The sequence below is a fragment of the Pseudophryne corroboree genome, unplaced genomic scaffold (genome assembly GCF_028390025.1).
Source record: "Pseudophryne corroboree isolate aPseCor3 unplaced genomic scaffold, aPseCor3.hap2 scaffold_971, whole genome shotgun sequence".
Classification (NCBI taxonomy): Eukaryota; Metazoa; Chordata; class Amphibia; order Anura; family Myobatrachidae; genus Pseudophryne; species Pseudophryne corroboree.
The window spans coordinates 115,961-132,378 of record NW_026970551.1 but is presented as its reverse complement, the minus strand read 5'-3'; the positions used below and the strand labels follow the sequence as shown (position 1 = coordinate 132,378).

The following is a 16,418-nucleotide window of genomic DNA, read 5'->3' as shown; positions in this document are numbered from 1 at the left end:
AACCCTCGTCTGCATATGAAAAGAGAAAAGGGGCGTGCAGGGCATGGCGGCCTTTTGCGGCGCTTGGGTGACCCTTAGTTCGCATTAAACACCTCCACCCTCCTTCGGTGTGGGGCTCATGTTGGCAATGCCCCAGCCCCTGAAGCATTCAAGCTGATTTCTTGCAGCAGCTGGGTACTGTAACAGCTCCAGAGCTGCTCTGTGAGGCAAGTAAAAGGGTGTGGGCCCTGCAGCACTACCTGTAGTTTGCATTGTGTGTTGGAAGGCACAAAGTAAGCAGACGGGAGAAGTCAGGATAGTGCGCAAGGGCATAGAAGGGAGCGGCTCAAGAAAAGAGAAGTGGAAACAGACAGCAAACTAGGCTGGAGAGAGACCTGAGACAAAGAGATCTGAATTATACGAGAGACGACCAGGGGAAACACAAATTATGCAGTCAAGTTTCCCACATTTGGGGAAATCACAGGGGCAGCACACCCAGAGTGCAATGGGTGAGCCTTGCCCTGGGAGAAGCACCTACATGATCATAGTATCTCACCTGGCAGGTAAGTAGGAGTTGGGCTAGAGCTGGGGAGGGTCGCTGCTCGGGTACCCCCCTGTCAAGTGAAGGAGATCCAACTGAGGCAGCACAAGGGAACTCTCGAAAGAGGAACAAGGCTAGAGGAAGATCTGAGACAAAGAAATCTGATTTTTACCAGAGTTGACCAGAAGAAAGCACAAACACAGTCCCCCACTACCACAAATAATGCAGTCGAGTTTCCCACATTTGGGGAAATCACAGGGGTCATCATACCCAGAATGCAATGAATGAACCTCACCCTGGGAGAACAATCTTCATGACCATGGTATCTCCTATGCAAAATAAGTATGATTTGGGATAGGGCTGGGGAGGGCCGCTGCTCAGGCACATCTCTGTCAAGTAAAGGAGATTCAACTGAGGCAGCACAAGGGAACTCTCATCTGGGGACAACAACTGCAGGGAGAACACATATTTTCAGATGAACATGGGAGGGCAGAAGGCTGCCTAATACTGAAGCACCCCCAAACAACAAACCAAATGCAACAACTAGTGCAAGCATTCCTGGGGGAAGGCCTGCAGCAGATGGATTTGCATATGGTGATGTCATCCAAGCAGTGGGTCAAAGTTGGCTTCAACCCTCGTCTGCATATGAAAAGAAAAAAGGGATGTGCAGGGCATGGCGGCCTTTTTCGGCGCTTGCATGACCCCTAATTCGCATTAAACACCTCCACCCTCCTTAGGTGTGGGGCTCATGTTGGCTATGCCCCAGCACCTGAAGCATTCAAGCGGATTTCTTGCAGCAGCTGGGCACTGTAACAGCTCCAGAGCTGCTCTGTAAGGCAACTAAAAGGGTGTGGGCCCTGCAGCACTACCTGTAGTTCGCATTGTGCGTTGGAAGGCACAAAGTAAGCAGACGGGAGAAGTCAGGATAGTGCGCAAGGGCATAGAAGGGAGCGGCTCAAGAAAAGAGAAGTGGAAACAGACAGCAAACTAGGCTGGAGAGAGACCTGAGACAAAGAGATCTGAATTATACGAGAGCCGACCAGAGGAAACACAAATTATGCAGTCAAGTGTCCCACATTTGGGGAAATCGCAGGAGCAGCACACCCAGAGTGCAATGGGTGAGCCTTGCCCTGGGAGAAGCACCTTCCTGATCATAGTATCTCACCTGGCAGGTAAGTAGGAGTTGGGCTAGAGCTGGGGAGGGTCGCTGCTCGGGCACCCCCCTGTCAAGTGAAGGAGATCCAACTGAGGCAGCACAAGGGAACTCTCGAAAGAAGAACAAGGCTAGAGGAAGATCTGAGACAAAGAAATCTGACTTTTACCAGAGTTGACCAGAAGAAAGCACAAACACAGTCCCCCACTACCACAAATAATGCAGTCGAGTTTCCCACATTTGGGGAAATCACAGGGGTCAGCATACCCAGAATGCAATGAATGAACCTCACCCTGGGAGAACAATCTTCATGACCATGGTATCTCCTATGCAAAATAAGTATGATTTGGGATAGGGCTGGGGAGGGCCGCTGCTCAGGCACAGCTCTGTCAAGTAAAGGAGATTCAACTGAGGAAGCACAAGGGAACTCTCATCTGGGGACAACAACTGCAGGGAGAACACATATTTTCAGATGAACATGGGAGGGCAGAAGGCTGCCTAATACTGAAGCACCCCCAAACAACAAACCAAATGCAACAACTAGTGTAAGCATTCCTGGGGGAAGGCCTGCAGCAGATGGATTTGCATATGGTGATGTCATCCAAGCAGTGGGTCAAAGTTGGCTTCAACCCTCGTCTGCATATGAAAACAAAAAAGGGATGTGCAGGGCATGGCGTCCTTTTGTGGCGCTTGGATGACCCTTAATTCGCATTAAACATCTCCACCCTCCTTCGGTGTGGGGCTCATGTTGGCTTTGCCCCAGCCCCTGAAGCATTCAAGATGATTTCTTGCAGCAGCTGGGCACTGTAACAGCTCCAGAGCTGTTCTGTAAAGCATGTAAAAGGGTGTGGGCCCTGCAGCACTACCTGTAGTATGCATTGTGCGTTGGAAGGCACAAAGTAAGCAGACGGGAGAGGTCAGGATAGTGCGCAAGGGCATAGAAGGGAGCGGCTCAAGAAAAGAGAAGTGGAAACAGACAGCAAACTAGGCTGGAGAAAGACCTGAGACAAAGAGATCTGAATTATACGAGAGCCGACCAGAGGAAACACAAATTATGCAGTCAAGTTTCCCACATTTGGGGAAATCACAGGAGCAGCACACCCAGAGTGCAATGGGTGAGCCTTGCCCTGGGAGAAGCACCTTCCTGATCATAGTATCTCACCTGGCAGGTAAGTAGGAGTTGGGCTAGAGCTGGGGTGGGTCGCTGCTCGGGCACCCCCCTGTCAAGTGAAGGAGATCCAACTGAGGCAGCACAAGGGAACTCTCGAAAGAAGAACAAGGCTAGAGGAAGATCTGAGACAAAGAAATCTGACTTTTACCAGAGCTGAGCAGAGGAAAGCCCAAACACAGTCCCCCACTACCACAAATAATGCAGTCGAGTTTCCCACATTTGGGGAAATCACAGGGGTCAGCATACTCAGAATGCAATGAATGAACCTCACCCTGGGAGAACAATCTTCATGACCATGGTATCTCCTATGCAAAATAAGTATGATTTGGGATAGGGCTGGGGAGGGCCGCTGCTCAGGCACATCTCTGTCAAGTAAAGGAGATTCAACTGAGGCAGCACAAGGGAACTCTCATCTGGGGACAACAACTGCAGGGAGAACACATATTTTCAGATGAACATGGGAGGGCAGAAGGCTGCCTAATACTGAAGCACCCCCAAACAACAAACCAAATGCAACTACTAGTACAAGCATTCCTGGGGGAAGGCCTGCAGCAGATGGATTTGCATATGGTGATGTCATCCAAGCAGTGGGTCAAAGTTGGCTTCAACCCTCATCTGCATATGAAAAGAGAAAAGGGGCGTGCAGGGCATGGCGGCCTTTTGCGGCGCTTGGATGACCCCTAGTTCGCATTAAACACCTCCACCCTCCTTCGGTGTGGGGCTCATGTTGGCTATGCCCCAGCCCCTGAAGCATTCAAGCTGATTTCTTGCAGCAGCTGGGCACTGTAACAGCTCCAGAGCTGCTCTGTAAGGCAAGTAAAAGGGTGTGGGCCCTGCAGCACTACCTGTAGTTCGCATTGTGCGTTGGAAGGCACAAAGTAAGCAGATGGGAGAAGTCAGGATAGTGCGCAAGGGCATAGAAGGGAGCGGCTCAAGAAAAGAGAAGTGGAAACAGACAGCAAACTAGGCTGAAGAGAGACCTGAGACAAAGAGATCTGAATTATATGAGAGCCGACCAGGGGAAACACAAATTATGCAGTCAAGTTTCCCACATTTGGGGAAATCAAAGGGGCAGCACACCCAGAGTGCAATGGGTGAGCCTTGCCCTGGGAGAAGCACCTACATCATCATAGTATCTCACCTGGCAGGTAAGTAGGAGTTGGGCTAGAGCTGGGGAGGGTCGCTGCTCGGGCACCCCCCTGTCAAGTGAAGGAGATCCAACTGAGGCAGCACAAGGGAACTCTCGAAAGAAGAACAAGGCTAGAGGAAGATCTGAGACAAAGAAATCTGACTTTTACCAGAGCTGACCAGAGGAAAGCACAAACACAGTCCCCCACTACCACAAATAATGCAGTCGAGTTTCCCACATTTGGGGAAATCACAGGGGTCATCATACCCAGAATGCAATGAATGAACCTCACCCTGGGAGAACAATCTTCATGACCATGATATCTCCTATGCAAAATAAGTATGATTTGGTATAGGGCTGGGGAGGGCCGCTGCTCAGGCACATCTCTGTCAAGTAAAGGCGATTCAACTGAGGCAGCACAAGGGAACTCTCATCTGGGGACAACAACTGCAGGGAGAACACATATTTTCAGATGAACATGGGAGGGCAGAAGGCTGCCTAATACTGAAGCACCCAAAAAACAACAAACCAAATGCAACAACTAGTGCAAGCATTCCTGGGGGAAGGCCTGCAGCAGATGGATTTGCATATGGTGATGTCATCCAAGCAGTGGGTCAAAGTTGGCTTCAACCCTCGTCTGCATATGAAAAGAAAAAAGGGATGTGCAGGGCATGGCGGCCTTTTGCGGCGCTTGCATGACCCCTAATTCGCATTAAACACCTCCACCCTCCTTCGGTGTGGGGCTCATGTTGGCTATGCCCCAGCACCTGAAGCATTCAAGCTGATTTCTTGCAGCAGCTGGGCACTGTAACAGCTCCAGAGCTGCTCTGTAAGGCAAGTAAAAGGGTGTGGGCCCTGCAGCACTACCTGTAGTTCGCATTGTGCGTTGGAAGGCACAAAGTAAGCAGACGGGAGAAGTCAGGATAGTGCGCAAGGGCATAGAAGGGAGCGGCTCAAGAAAAGAGAAGTGGAAACAGACAGCAAACTAGGCTGGAGAGAGACCTGAGACAAAGAGATCTGAATTATACGAGAGCCGACCAGAGGAAACACAAATTATGCAGTCAAGTGCCCCACATTTGGGGAAATCGCAGGAGCAGCACACCCAGAGTGCAATGGGTGAGCCTTGCCCTGGGAGAAGCACCTTCCTGATCATAATATCTCACCAGGCAGGTAAGTAGGAGTTGGGCTAGAGCTGGGGAGGGTCGCTGCTAGGGCACCCCCCTGTCAAGTGAAGGAGATCCAACTGAGGCAGCACAAGGGAACTCTCGAAAGAAGAACAAGGCTAGAGGAAGATCTGAGACAAAGAAATCTGACTTTTACCAGAGCTGAGCAGAGGAAAGCACAAACACAGTCCCCCACTACCACAAATAATGCAGTTGAGTTTCCCACATTTGGGGAAATCACAGGGGTCAGCATACCCAGAATGCAATGAATGAACCTCACCCTGGGAGAACAATCTTCATGACCATGGTATCTCCTATGCAAAATAAGTATGATTTGGGATAGGGCTGGGGAGGGCCGCTGCTCAGGCATATATCTGTCAAGTAAAGGAGATTCATCTGAGGCAGCACAAGGGAACTCTCATCTGGGGACAACAACTGCAGGGAGAACACATATTTTCAAATGAACATGGGAGGGCAGAAGGCTGCCTAATACTGAAGCACCCCCAAACAACAAACCAAATGCAACAACTAGTACAAGCATTCCTGGGGGAAGGTCTGCAGAAGACGGATTTGCATACAGTGATGTCATCCAAGCAGTGGGCCAAAGTTGGCTGGAACCCTCATCTGCATATGAAAAGAGAAAAGGGGTATGCAGGGCATGGCGGCCTTTTGCGGCGCTTGGATGACCCTCAGTTCGCATTAAACACCCCCACCCTCCTTCGGTGTGGGGCTCATGTTGGCAATGCCCCAGCCCCTGAAGCATTCCAGCTGATTTCTTGCAGCAGCTGGGCACTGTAACAGCTCCAGAGCTGCTCTGTAAGGCAACTAAAAGGGTGTGGGCCCTGCAGCACTACCTGTAGTTCGCATTGTGCGTTGGAAGGCACAAAGTAAGCAGACGGGAGAAGTCAGGATAGTGCGCAAGGGCATAGAAGGGAGCGGCTCAAGAAAAGAGAAGTGGAAACAGACAGCAAACTAGGCTGGAGAGAGACCTGAGACAAAGAGATCTGAATTATACGAGAGCCGACCAGAGGAAACACAAATTATGCAGTCAAGTGTCCCACATTTGGGGAAATCGCAGGAGCAGCACACCCAGAGTGCAATGGGTGAGCCTTGCCCTGGGAGAAGCACCTTCCTGATCATAGTATCTCACCTGGCAGGTAAGTAGGAGTTGGGCTAGAGCTGGGGAGGGTCGCTGCTCGGGCACCCCCCTGTCAAGTGAAGGAGATCCAACTGAGGCAGCACAAGGGAACTCTCGAAAGAAGAACAAGGCTAGAGGAAGATCTGAGACAAAGAAATCTGACTTTTACCAGAGCTGACCAGAGGAAAGCACAAACACAGTCCCCCACTACCACAAATAATGCAGTCGAGTTTCCCACATTTGGGGAAATCACAGGGGTCAGCATACCCAGAATGCAATGAATGAACCTCACCCTGGGAGAACAATCTTCATGACCATGGTATCTCCTATGCAAAATAAGTATGATTTGGGATAGGGCTGGGGAGGGCCGCTGCTCAGGCATATCTCTGTCAAGTAAAGGAGATTCAACTGAGGCAGCACAAGGGAACTCTCATCTGGGGACAACAACTGCAGGGAGAACACATATTTTCAAATGAACATGGGAGGGCAGAAGGCTGCCTAATACTGAAGCACCCCCAAACAACAAACCAAATGCAACAACTAGTACAAGCATTCCTGGGGGAAGGTCTGCAGAAGACGGATTTGCATACAGTGATGTCATCCAAGCAGTGGGCCAAAGTTGGCTGGAACCCTCATCTGCATATGAAAAGAGAAAAGGGGTATGCAGGGCATGGCGGCCTTTTGCGGCGCTTGGATGACCCTTAGTTCGCATTAAACACCCCCACCATCCTTCGGTGTGGGGCTCATATTGGCAATGCCCCAGCATTCAAGCTGATTTCTTGCAGCAGCTTGGCACTGTAACAGCTCCAGAGCTGCTCTGTAAGGCAAGTAAAAGGTTGTGGGCCCTGCAGCACTACCTGTAGTTTGCATTGTGCATTGGAAGGCACAAAGTAAGCAGACAGGAGTAGAAGTCAGGATAGTGCACAAGGGTATAGAAGGGAGGGGCTCAAAAAAAAAGAAGTGGAAACAGACAGCAAACTAGGCTGGAGAGAGACCTGAGACAAAGAGATCTGAATTATATGAAAGCCGACCAGTGGAAACACAAATTATGCAGTCAAGTTTCCCACATTTGGGGAAATCACAGGAGCAGCACACCCAGAGTGCAATGGATGAGCCTTGCCCTGGGAGAAGCACCTTCATGATCATAGTATCTCACCTGGCAGGTAAGTAGGAGTTGGGCTAGAGCTGGGGAGGGTCGCTGCTCGGGCACCCCCCTGTCAAGTGAAGGAGATCCAACTGAGGCAGCACAAGGGAACTCTCGAAAGAAGAACAAGGCTAGAGGAAGATCTGAGACAAAGAAATCTGACTTTTACCAGAGCTGACCAGAGGAAAGCACAAACACAGTCCCCCACTACCACAAATAATGCAGTCGAGTTTCCCACATTTGGGGAAATCACAGGGGTCAGCATACCCAGAATGCAATGAATGAACCTCACCCTGGGAGAACAATCTTCATGACCATGGTATCTCCTATGCAAAATAAGTATGATTTGGGATAGGGCTGGGGAGGGCCGCTGCTCAGGCACATCTCTGTCAAGTAAAGGAGATTCAACTGAGGCAGCACAAGGGAACTCTCATCTGGGGACAACAACTGCAGGGAGAACACATATTTTCAGATGAACATGGGAGGGCAGAAGGCTGCCTAATACTGAAGCACCCCCAAACAACAAACCAAATGCAACAACTAGTGCAAGCATTCCTGGGGGAAGGCCTGCAGCAGATGGATTTGCATATGGTGATGTCATCCAAGCAGTGGGTCAAAGTTGGCTTCAACCCTCGTCTGCATATGAAAAGAGAAAAGGGGCATGCAGGGCATGGCGGCCTTTTGCGGCGCTTGGATGACCCCTAGTTCGCATTAAACACCTCCACCCTCCTTCGGTGTGGGGCTCATGTTGGCTATGCCCCAGCCCCTGAAGCATTCAAGCTGATTTCTTGCAGCAGCTGGGCACTGTAACAGCTCCAGAGCTGCTCTGTAAGGCAAGTAAAAGGGTGTGGGCCCTGCAGCACTACCTGTAGTTCGCATTGTGCGTTGGAAGGCACAAAGTAAGCAGATGGGAGAAGTCAGGCTAGTGTGCAAGGGCATAGAAGGGAGCGGCTCAAGAAAAGAGAAGTGGAAACAGACAGCAAACTAGGCTGAAGAGAGACCTGAGACAAAGAGATCTGAATTATATGAGAGCCGACCAGGGGAAACACAAATTATGCAGTCAAGTGTCCCACATTTGGGGAAATCAAAGGGGCAGCACACCCAGAGTGCAATGGGTGAGCCTTGCCCTGGGAGAAGCACCTTCCTGATCATAGTATCTCACCTGGCAGGTAAGTAGGAGTTGGGCTAGAGCTGGGGAGGGTCGCTGCTCGGGCACCCCCCTGTCAAGTGAAGGAGATCCAACTGAGGCAGCACAAGGGAACTCTCGAAAGAAGAACAAGGCTAGAGGAAGATCTGAGACAAAGAAATCTGACTTTTACCAGAGCTGACCAGAGGAAAGCACAAACACAGTCCCCCACTACCACAAATAATGCAGTCGAGTTTCCCATATTTGGGGAAATCACAGGGGTCATCATACCCAGAATGCAATGAATGAACCTCACCCTGGGAGAACAATCTTCATGACCATGATATCTCCTATGCAAAATAAGTATGATTTGGGATAGGGCTGGGGAGGGCCGCTGCTCAGGCACATCTCTGTCAAGTAAAGGCGATTCAACTGAGGCAGCACAAGGGAACTCTCATCTGGGGACAACAACTGCAGGGAGAACACATATTTTCAAATGAACATGGGAGGGCAGAAGGCTGCCTAATACTGAAGCACCCCCAAACAACAAACCAAATGCAACAACTAGTACAAGCATTCCTGGGGGAAGGTCTGCAGAAGACGGATTTGCATACAGTGATGCTGGGCCCATAACCCAGAGGTAGGCAGATTGAAACTATCCTCTGCTATATGCATTTTTTTTGTGTTAATTAAAGTAATCCAAAACTGGGATTGATATTTTGTCTCTTTTATTTTTACTTAAAGTACAATAACTTTTACCATTTTAATTTGTTTTAATAGTATATTGACAGTATTGTTTTCTTTCAAAAATCCACTTCATTTTCTTTACCCTATTATTAAAATGGTAATTGACAAAAACAAACTACATTGTCACCAGAAGAGCAATACAAAATGTACAAGTGATATATTAAAATCATCTTTCCAGCTTGAATTTCAATGATGCATTGGGGCAACGATTTTGTGAGAAACATCTTCACCCTTAAATAAAGATTTTCTTAATTCCTTACCTGTGTGCTAATTAGATATCACCTTGTTTTCACATTAAACAGACTTCCACATGAGAAAGCAGCAAGGATGCAGTGGCGTTAATGTTTCCTGGTGTCAACCTGTATTATTTCAGTAGACATTGAAATGAGGATGCATCTTGCTGCCTTTCCAATGAAGCAAGTTTAATTTAGTAATAGGTGAAAAACCATCCTTACAAAGGTGTTAATCAGAGACTTGGCTTTGTGGACACTTTTCAGAGAACAAATTTGTTAGCATAAAAATAAAGCCAGAAAATAAAGAGCTGTTTAATCACTCAATTGGATTTTTCTGCCAGCATATTTTTTTTCTCTGCAACCCACTGCTAAATTGTGCTTCCTAGCTGTTTTTATAAAATCACTGAATCAAATCTAACTCTGATTACATCAGAGAAGGCCAGGTACCCTACACCATAAAAGGGGGTATGAAATTTTGACTGTCTACTTAAAGATCACCAAAATCTGATAACAAGGTCAATTAGGTCCCTGGGTGGGATTGAACCACCAACCTTTTGGTTAATAGCCGTACATACTAACTGATTGCGCCACAGAGACACTTTGCAAAAGTCCTTACTGACAAAGGCTAATAAGCATTCATCTAAAACGTTTCCTAGAAAAACTTTAAAAAGTCAATAATCTGGAAAGTTTTTGTAAGATGTTTCTTCCATCAACCAACGAAGAAACACATTGGTACTTTCCCATGATGAGTGAGTGCTTCAGGATCTCTTGAACTTACATGTGCAGCAGAGTACTGCAATGGAAGCATGCTGGGCCCATAACCCAGAGGTAGGCAGATTGAAACTATCCTCTGCTATATGCATTTTTTTGTTTGTTAATTAAAGTAATCCAAAACTGGGATTGATATTTTGTCTGTTTTATTTTTACTTAAAGTACAATAACTTTTACCATTTTAATTTGTTTTAATAGTATATTGACAGTATTGTTTTCTTTCAAAAATCCACTTCATTTTCTTTACCCTATTATTAAAATGGTAATTGACAAAAACAAACTACATTGTCACCAGAAGAGCAATACAAAATGTACAAGTGATATATTAAAATCATCTTTCCAGCTTGAATTTCAATGATGCATTGGGTCAACAATTTTGTGAGAAACATCTTCACCCTTAAATAAAGATTTTCTTAATTCCTTACCTGTGTGCTAATTAGATATCACCTTGTTTTCACATTAAACAGACTTCCACATGAGAAAGCAGCAAGGATGCAGTGGCGTTAATGTTTCCTGGTGTCAACCTGTATTATTTCAGTAGACATTGAAATGAGGATACATCTTGCTGCCTTTCCAATGAAGCAAGTTTAATTTAGTAATAGGTGAAAAACCATCCCTACAAAGGTGTTAATCAGAGACTTGGCTTTGTGGACACTTTTCAGAGAACAAATTTGTTAGCATAAAAATAAAGCCAGAAAATGAAGAGCTGTTTAATCACGCAATTTGATTTTTTTGCCAGCATATTTCTTTTTCTCTGCAACCCACTGCTAAATTGTGCTTCCTAGATGTTTTTATAAAATCACTGAATCAAATCTAACTCTGATTACATCAGAGAAGGCCAGGTACCCTACACCATAACAGGGGGTATGAAATTTGACTTGTCTACTTAAAGATCACCAAAATCTGATAACAAGGTCAATTACGTCCCTGGGTGGGATTGAACCACCAACCTTTTGGTTAATAGCCGTACACACTAACTGATTGCGCCACAGAGACACTTTGCAAAAGTACATACTGACAAATGCTAATAAGCATTCATCTGAAACGTTTCCTAGAAAAACTTAAAAAAGTCAATAATCTGGAGAGTTTTTGTAAGATGTTTCTTCTATCAACCAACGAAGAAACACATTGGTACTTTCCCATGATGAGTGAGTGCTTCAGGATCTCTTGCACTTACATGTGCAGCAGAGTACTGCAATGGAAGCATGCTGGGCCCATAACCCAGAGGTAGGCAGATTGAAACTATCCTCTGCTATATGCATTTTTTTTTTTGTTAATTAAAGTAATCCAAAACTGGGATTGATATTTTGTCTCTTTTATTTTTACTTAAAGTACAATAACTTTTACCATTTTAATTTGTTTTAATAGTATATTGACAGTATTGCTTTCTTTCAAAAATCCACTTCATTTTCTTTACCCTATTATTAAAATGGTAATTGACAAAAACAAACTACATTGTCACCAGAAGAGCAATACAAAATGTACAAGTGATATATTAAAATCATCTTTCCAGCTTGAATTTCAATGTTGCATTGGGTCAACAATTTTGTGAGAAACATCTTCACCCTTAAATAAAGATTTTCTTAATTCCTTACCTGTGTGCTAATTAGATATCACCTTGTTTTCACATTAAACAGACTTCCACATGAGAAAGCAGCAAGGATGCAGTGGCATTAATGTTTCCTGGTGTCAACTTGTATTATTTCAGTAGACATTGAAATGAGGATGCATCTTGCTGCCTTTCCAATGAAGCAAGTTTAATTTAGTAATAGGTGAAAAACCATCCTTACAAAGGTGTTAATCAGAGACTTGGCTTTGTGGACACTTTTCAGAGAACAAATTTGTTAGCATAAAAATAAAGCCAGAAAATGAAGAGCTGTTTAATCACTCGATTGGATTTTTCTGCCAGCATATTTTTTTTCTCTGCAACCCACTGCTAAATTGTGCTTCCTAGCTGTTTTTTATAAAATCACTGAATCAAATCTAACTCTGATTACATCAGAGAAGGCCATGTACCCTACACCATAAGAGGAGGTTTGAAATTTTGACTTGTCTACTTAAATATCACCAAAATCTGATCACAAGGTTAATTACGTCCCTGGGTGGGATTGAACCACCAACCTTTTGGTTAATAGCCAAACACACTAACCGATTGCGCCACAGAGACACTTTGCAAAAGTCCATACTGACAAAGGCTAATAAGCATTCATCTAAAACGTTTCCTAGAAAAACTTTAAAAAGTCAATAATCTGGAGAGTTTTTGTAAGATGTTTCTTCCATCAACCAACGAAGAAACACATTGGTACTTTCCCATGATAAGTGAGTGCTTCAGGATCTCTTGCACTTACATGTGCAGCAGAGTACTGCAATGGAAGCATGCTGGGCCCATAACCCAGAGGTAGGCAGATTGAAACTATCCTCTGCTATATGCATTTTTTTGTTTGTTAATTAAAGTAATCCAAAACTGGGATTGATATTTTGGCTCTTTTATTTTTACTTAAAGTACAATAACTTTTACCATTTTAATTTGTTTTAATAGTATATTGACAGTATTGTTTTCTTTCAAAAATCCACTTAATTTTCTTTACCCTATAATAAAATGGTAATTGACAAAAACAAACTACATTGTCACCAGAAGAGCAATACAAAATGTACAAGTGATATATTAAAATCATCTTTCCAGCTTGAATTTCAATGATGCATGGGGGCAACGATTTTGTGAGAAACATCTTCACCCTTAAATAAAGATTTTCTTAATTCCTTACCTGTGTGCTAATTAGATATCACCTTGTTTTCACATTAAACAGACTTCCACATGAGAAAGCAGCAAGGATGCAGTGGCGTTAATGTTTCCTGGTGTCAACCTGTATTATTTCAGTAGACATTGAAATGAGGATGCATCTTGCTGCCTTTCCAATGAAGCAAGTTTTATTTAGTAATAGGTGAAAAACCATCCTTACAAAGGTGTTAATCAGAGACTTGGCTTTGTGGACACTTTTCAGAGAACAAATTTGTTAGCATAAAAATAAAGCCAGAAAATAAAGAGCTGTTTAATCACTCAATTGGATTTTTCTGCCAGCATATTTTTTTTCTCTGCAACCCACTGCTAAATTGTGCTTCCTAGCTGTTTTTATAAAATCACTGAATCAAATCTAACTCTGATTACATCAGAGAAGGCCAGGTACCCTACACCATAACAGGGGGTTTGAAATTTTGACTTGTCTACTTAAAGATCACCAAAATCTGATAACAAGGTCAATTAGGTCCCTGGGTGGGATTGAACCACCAACCTTTTGGTTAATAGCCGTACATACTAACTGATTGCGCCACAGAGACACTTTGCAAAAGTCCATACTGACAAAGGCTAATAAGCATTCATCTAAAACGTTTCCTAGAAAAACTTTAAAAAGTCAATAATCTGGAGAGTTTTTGTAAGATGTTTCTTCCATCAACCAACGAAGAAACACATTGGTACTTTCCCATGATGAGTGAGTGCTTCAGGATCTCTTGAACTTACATGTGCAGCAGAGTACTGCAATGGAAGCATGCTGGGCCCATAACCCAGAGGTAGGCAGATTGAAACTATCCTCTGCTATATGCATTTTTTTTTTGTTAATTAAAGTAATCCAAAACTGGGATTGATATTTTGTCTCTTTTATTTTTACTTAAAGTACAATAACTTTTACCATTTTAATTTGTTTTAATAGTATATTGACAGTATTGTTTTCTTTCAAAAATCCACTTCATTTTCTTTACCCTATTATTAAAATGGTAATTGACAAAAACAAACTACATTGTCACCAGAAGAGCAATACAAAATGTACAAGTGATATATTAAAATCACATTTCCAGCTTGAATTTCAATGATGCATTGGGGCAACGATTTTGTGAGAAACATCTTCACCCTTAAATAAAGATTTTCTTAATTCCTTACCTGTGTGCTAATTAGATATCACCTTGTTTTCATATTAAACAGACTTCCACATGAGAAAGCAGCAAGGATGCAGTGGCGTTAATGTTTCCTGGTGTCAACTTGTATTATTTTAGTAGACATTGAAATGAGGATGCATCTTGCTGCCTTTCCAATGAAGCAAGTTTAATTTAGTAATAGGTGAAAAACCATCCTTACAAAGGTGTTAATCAGAGACTTGGCTTTGTGGACACTTTTCAGAGAACAAATTTGTTAGCATAAAAATAAAGCCAGAAAATGAAGAGCTGTTTAATCACTCAATTGGATTTTTCTGCCAGCATATTTTTTTTCTCTGCAACCCACTGCTAAATTGTGCTTCCTAGCTGTTTTTATAAAATCACTGAATCAAATCTAACTCTGATTACATCAGAGAAGGCCAGGTACCCTACACCATAACAGGGGGTTTGAAATTTTGACTTGTCTACTTAAAGATCACCAAAATCTGATAACAAGGTCAATTAGGTCCCTGGGTGGGATTGAACCACCAACCTTTTGGTTAATAGCCGTACACACTAACTGATTGCGCCACAGAGACACTTTGCAAAAGCACATACTGACAAAGGCTAATAAGCATTCATCTAAAACGTTTCCTAGAAAAACTTTCAAAAGTTAATAATCTGGAGAGTTTTTGTAAGATGTTTCTTCCATCAACCAACGAAGAAACACATTGGTACTTTCCCATGATGAGTGAGTGCTTCAGGATCTCTTGCACTTACATGTGCAGCAGAGTACTGCAATGGAAGCATGCTGGGCCCATAACCCAGAGGTAGGCAGATTGAAACTATCCTCTGCTATATGCATTTTTTTTTTGTTAATTAAAGTAATCCAAAACTGGTATTGATATTTTGTCTCTTTTATTTTTACTTAAAGTACAATAACTTTTACCATTTTAATTTGTTTTAATAGTATATTGACAGTATTGTTTTTTTTCAAAAATCCACTTCATTTTCTTTACCCTATTATTAAAATGGTAATTGACAAAAACAAACTACATTGTCACCAGAAGAGCAATACAAAATGTACAAGTGATATATTAAAATCATCTTTCCAGCTTGAATTTCAATGTTGCATTGGGTCAACAATTTTGTGAGAAACATCTTCACCCTTAAATAAAGATTTTCTTAATTCCTTACCTGTGTGCTAATTAGATATCACCTTGTTTTCACATTAAACAGACTTCCACATGAGAAAGCAGCAAGGATGCAGTGGCGTTAATGTTTCCTGGTGTCAACCTGTATTATTTCAGTAGACATTGAAATGAGGATACATCTTGCTGCCTTTCCAATGAAGCAAGTTTAATTTAGTAATAGGTGAAAAACCATCCCTACAAAGGTGTTAATCAGAGACTTGGCTTTGTGGACACTTTTCAGAGAACAAATTTGTTAGCATAAAAATAAAGCCAGAAAATGAAGAGCTGTTTAATCACGCAATTTGATTTTTTTGCCAGCATATTTCTTTTTCTCTGCAACCCACTGCTAAATTGTGCTTCCTAGATGTTTTTATAAAATCACTGAATCAAATCTAACTCTGATTACATCAGAGAAGGCCAGGTACCCTACACCATAACAGGGGGTATGAAATTTGACTTGTCTACTTAAAGATCACCAAAATCTGATAACAAGGTCAATTACGTCCCTGGGTGGGATTGAACCACCAACCTTTTGGTTAATAGCCGTACACACTAACTGATTGCGCCACAGAGACACTTTGCAAAAGCACATACTGACAAATGCTAATAAGCATTCATCTAAAACGTTTCCTAGAAAAACTTAAAAAAGTCAATAATCTGGAGAGTTTTTGTAAGATGTTTCTTCTATCAACCAACGAAGAAACACATTGGTACTTTCCCATGATGAGTGAGTGCTTCAGGATCTCTTGCACTTACATGTGCAGCAGAGTACAGCAATGGAAGCATGCTGGGCCCATAACCCAGAGGTAGGCAGATTGAAACTATCCTCTGCTATATGCATTTTTTTGTTTGTTAATTAAAGTAATCCAAAACTGGGATTGATATTTTGGCTCTTTTATTTTTACTTAAAGTACAATAACTTTTACCATTTTAATTTGTTTTAATAGTATATTGACAGTATTGTTTTCTTTCAAAAATCCACTTCATTTTCTTTACCCTATTATTAAAATGGTAATTGACAAAA

The 16,418-nt window shown here is 43.3% G+C and overlaps 15 non-coding genes and 2 pseudogenes across 15 annotated transcripts; all 17 read right to left on the bottom strand.

Annotated features, from left to right (window-relative positions):
* Positions 1–387: 387 nt before the first annotated feature.
* LOC135048448 (U1 spliceosomal RNA) lies at positions 388–550 on the bottom strand. The gene has a single exon (XR_010240321.1). It is a non-coding gene; the product is annotated as a U1 spliceosomal RNA (small nuclear RNA).
* Positions 551–702: 152 nt separating this feature from the next.
* On the bottom strand, positions 703–866 carry LOC135048437 (U1 spliceosomal RNA). The gene has a single exon (XR_010240311.1). It is a non-coding gene; the product is annotated as a U1 spliceosomal RNA (small nuclear RNA).
* A 671-nt stretch (positions 867–1,537) lies between these two features.
* Positions 1,538–1,700, bottom strand: LOC135048440 (U1 spliceosomal RNA). The gene has a single exon (XR_010240314.1). It is a non-coding gene; the product is annotated as a U1 spliceosomal RNA (small nuclear RNA).
* A 152-nt stretch (positions 1,701–1,852) lies between these two features.
* Positions 1,853–2,016, bottom strand: LOC135048433 (U1 spliceosomal RNA). The gene has a single exon (XR_010240307.1). It is a non-coding gene; the product is annotated as a U1 spliceosomal RNA (small nuclear RNA).
* Positions 2,017–2,687: 671 nt separating this feature from the next.
* Positions 2,688–2,850, bottom strand: LOC135048443 (U1 spliceosomal RNA). The gene has a single exon (XR_010240316.1). It is a non-coding gene; the product is annotated as a U1 spliceosomal RNA (small nuclear RNA).
* Positions 2,851–3,002: 152 nt separating this feature from the next.
* On the bottom strand, positions 3,003–3,166 carry LOC135048432 (U1 spliceosomal RNA). Its single transcript, XR_010240306.1, has one exon. It is a non-coding gene; the product is annotated as a U1 spliceosomal RNA (small nuclear RNA).
* Positions 3,167–3,858: 692 nt separating this feature from the next.
* On the bottom strand, positions 3,859–4,000 carry LOC135048451 (U1 spliceosomal RNA; annotated as a pseudogene).
* Positions 4,001–4,152: 152 nt separating this feature from the next.
* Positions 4,153–4,316, bottom strand: LOC135048435 (U1 spliceosomal RNA). Its single transcript, XR_010240309.1, has one exon. It is a non-coding gene; the product is annotated as a U1 spliceosomal RNA (small nuclear RNA).
* A 672-nt stretch (positions 4,317–4,988) lies between these two features.
* On the bottom strand, positions 4,989–5,151 carry LOC135048447 (U1 spliceosomal RNA). Its single transcript, XR_010240320.1, has one exon. It is a non-coding gene; the product is annotated as a U1 spliceosomal RNA (small nuclear RNA).
* Positions 5,152–5,303: 152 nt separating this feature from the next.
* Positions 5,304–5,467, bottom strand: LOC135048427 (U1 spliceosomal RNA). The gene has a single exon (XR_010240301.1). It is a non-coding gene; the product is annotated as a U1 spliceosomal RNA (small nuclear RNA).
* A 671-nt stretch (positions 5,468–6,138) lies between these two features.
* Positions 6,139–6,301, bottom strand: LOC135048439 (U1 spliceosomal RNA). Its single transcript, XR_010240313.1, has one exon. It is a non-coding gene; the product is annotated as a U1 spliceosomal RNA (small nuclear RNA).
* A 152-nt stretch (positions 6,302–6,453) lies between these two features.
* LOC135048429 (U1 spliceosomal RNA) lies at positions 6,454–6,617 on the bottom strand. Its single transcript, XR_010240303.1, has one exon. It is a non-coding gene; the product is annotated as a U1 spliceosomal RNA (small nuclear RNA).
* A 665-nt stretch (positions 6,618–7,282) lies between these two features.
* Positions 7,283–7,445, bottom strand: LOC135048446 (U1 spliceosomal RNA). Its single transcript, XR_010240319.1, has one exon. It is a non-coding gene; the product is annotated as a U1 spliceosomal RNA (small nuclear RNA).
* A 152-nt stretch (positions 7,446–7,597) lies between these two features.
* Positions 7,598–7,761, bottom strand: LOC135048428 (U1 spliceosomal RNA). The gene has a single exon (XR_010240302.1). It is a non-coding gene; the product is annotated as a U1 spliceosomal RNA (small nuclear RNA).
* A 692-nt stretch (positions 7,762–8,453) lies between these two features.
* On the bottom strand, positions 8,454–8,595 carry LOC135048449 (U1 spliceosomal RNA; annotated as a pseudogene).
* A 152-nt stretch (positions 8,596–8,747) lies between these two features.
* LOC135048438 (U1 spliceosomal RNA) lies at positions 8,748–8,911 on the bottom strand. Its single transcript, XR_010240312.1, has one exon. It is a non-coding gene; the product is annotated as a U1 spliceosomal RNA (small nuclear RNA).
* A 3,477-nt stretch (positions 8,912–12,388) lies between these two features.
* On the bottom strand, positions 12,389–12,462 carry TRNAN-AUU (transfer RNA asparagine (anticodon AUU)). The gene has a single exon. It is a non-coding gene; the product is annotated as a tRNA-Asn (tRNA).
* Between the last annotated feature and the right edge of the window lie 3,956 nt (positions 12,463–16,418).